Source organism: Petaurus breviceps, unplaced genomic scaffold (assembly GCF_028583685.1).
Source record: "Petaurus breviceps papuanus isolate PSGF00001 unplaced genomic scaffold, PetGlider_PUasm1.0 90881, whole genome shotgun sequence".
NCBI classification, from domain to species: Eukaryota; Metazoa; Chordata; class Mammalia; order Diprotodontia; family Petauridae; genus Petaurus; species Petaurus breviceps.
Window position 1 is genome coordinate 11,741,474 of NW_027187369.1, and position 1,888 is coordinate 11,743,361.

Here is a 1,888-nt window from a genome sequence, read left to right on the forward strand (position 1 = left end):
CAAGAGCAGATCAGGCTAAACTGAGTTTATCTCTTTTTATGAGTGGGTCACTAGACTGATCAAGGAAATGCCACATGTATAGATTTTTAGTTTTTTTTTTAGCAAATCATTTAACAAAATTCCTCTTGTTATTCCTGAAGAAAAGATGGAGTACCAAAATGCCATGGGCTGTTAAGGGTGGGGAACCTGTGGCCTCAAGACCACATGTGGCTCTCTAAGTCCTCAAGTGCAGTCCTTTGACTGAATCCAAGTGGGCCACACTTGAAGACCTAGAGGGCCACATATGGCCTTGAGTCTACAAGTTCCCTATCCCTGGCTAGATGATAATACAGTTCAGTAGACTCAGGATGGGTTGAATATCTGGACTCAAAGAATAGGCATTGAATAATTTCATCTCCTCTTGGACAGGAATCCCAGAAATCTGTGCTGTTTGACAGTTTTATCAATAATTTGAATGACAGCATAGACTCCATGTTGATTCAATTTGCAGATGATGCCAGTCTGGGAGGGATAGCTTACATGCTTGGTGACAGAGTCAAGATCTTGACTAGACAGAACATTGGGATGAATTAAATATAATGAATGGCTTGGAAGGTGGTGGGGGAGCAAATATACCACAGCCACTGTAATCAGGACTGGATGGAAAATTTGGTAAGGTTATGAATTTCAAAGGAGGAGAGGTTAACCAAAAAGGCCAATATAATTTGATTTTAATCTTCAATCAAAGACACAGTGTTCAGAACTAGGAAAGTGCCAATCCCATGGAAATCTGCACTGATCAGAGAACATCTGGAATAATGATTTCCTTTCTGGAGGCCACCTTTCAGGAAGGACACTGATAAAATGGGAGAATAGCTGGGGGGGGAGGAATTCCAACAGTATGAAGATCAAATGAAGAAACCAAGGATATTTAATCTAAGGAAGAAAAAATATAGGGAAGAAGAGAATTGTCTGAAAGTATTGAGAGTCCTGCATGTGGAAAGTGACTTCAAATGAGGGAGAATTCATTATCTAACAAGTAAAATGTTTTCCATTTATATAGCAGTAACTATTTTTTAATTAATTAATTTTCTTATTTATTTATTTTTAGTTTTTGACATCCACTTTTATAATATGTATATATGTGAGTTCTAAATTTTCCCCCTCCTTGTCCCTCCTCCCCAAGACAGCATGCAATCTAATATAAGCTATACATCATATTAAACATATTTCACATTAGTCATGTTGTGAAAGAATAATCAGAACAAAAAGGGAAAATTATGAGAAAGAAAAAAAAGAGAGAGAAAATAGCATGCTTCGATCTGCATTCAGAAGCCATAGTTCTTTTTCTGGATGTGGATATCATTTTCCATCATGAGTCTTTTGGAATAGTCTTAGATTGCTCAGAGAAGCTAAGTCTATCAAAGTTGGTCATCACACAATGTTGCTGTTATTGTGTACCGTGTTTTCTTGGTTCTGCTTACTTCACTCAGCATCAGTTCATGTAAGTCTTTGCAGGTTTTTCTGAAATCCACCCACTTATAATTTCTTATGGAACAGTAGTCATATACCATAGTCATTTACCACAACCTGTTCAGCCATTACCCAATTGATGGGCATCCCCTCAATTTCCAATTCTTGGCTACCACTGAAAGAGCTATAGCAGTAACTATTAGGGAGCTTTTCTGCCCATGGGCAGTTAGGTGGCACAGTGGAAAAAGCAGCTGGATCAAAGACTCAAGAAGTCTAGAATTCAAATCCAGCTTCTGACACTTCCTAGCTGTGTGACCCTGGGCAAGTTACTTCACCTCTGTCTGCCTCAGTTCCCATATCTGTAAAATGGGGATAATAACAGCATCTATTTCCCAGGGTTGTTGTCAGGATCAAATGAGATAATAATTGTGAGGCG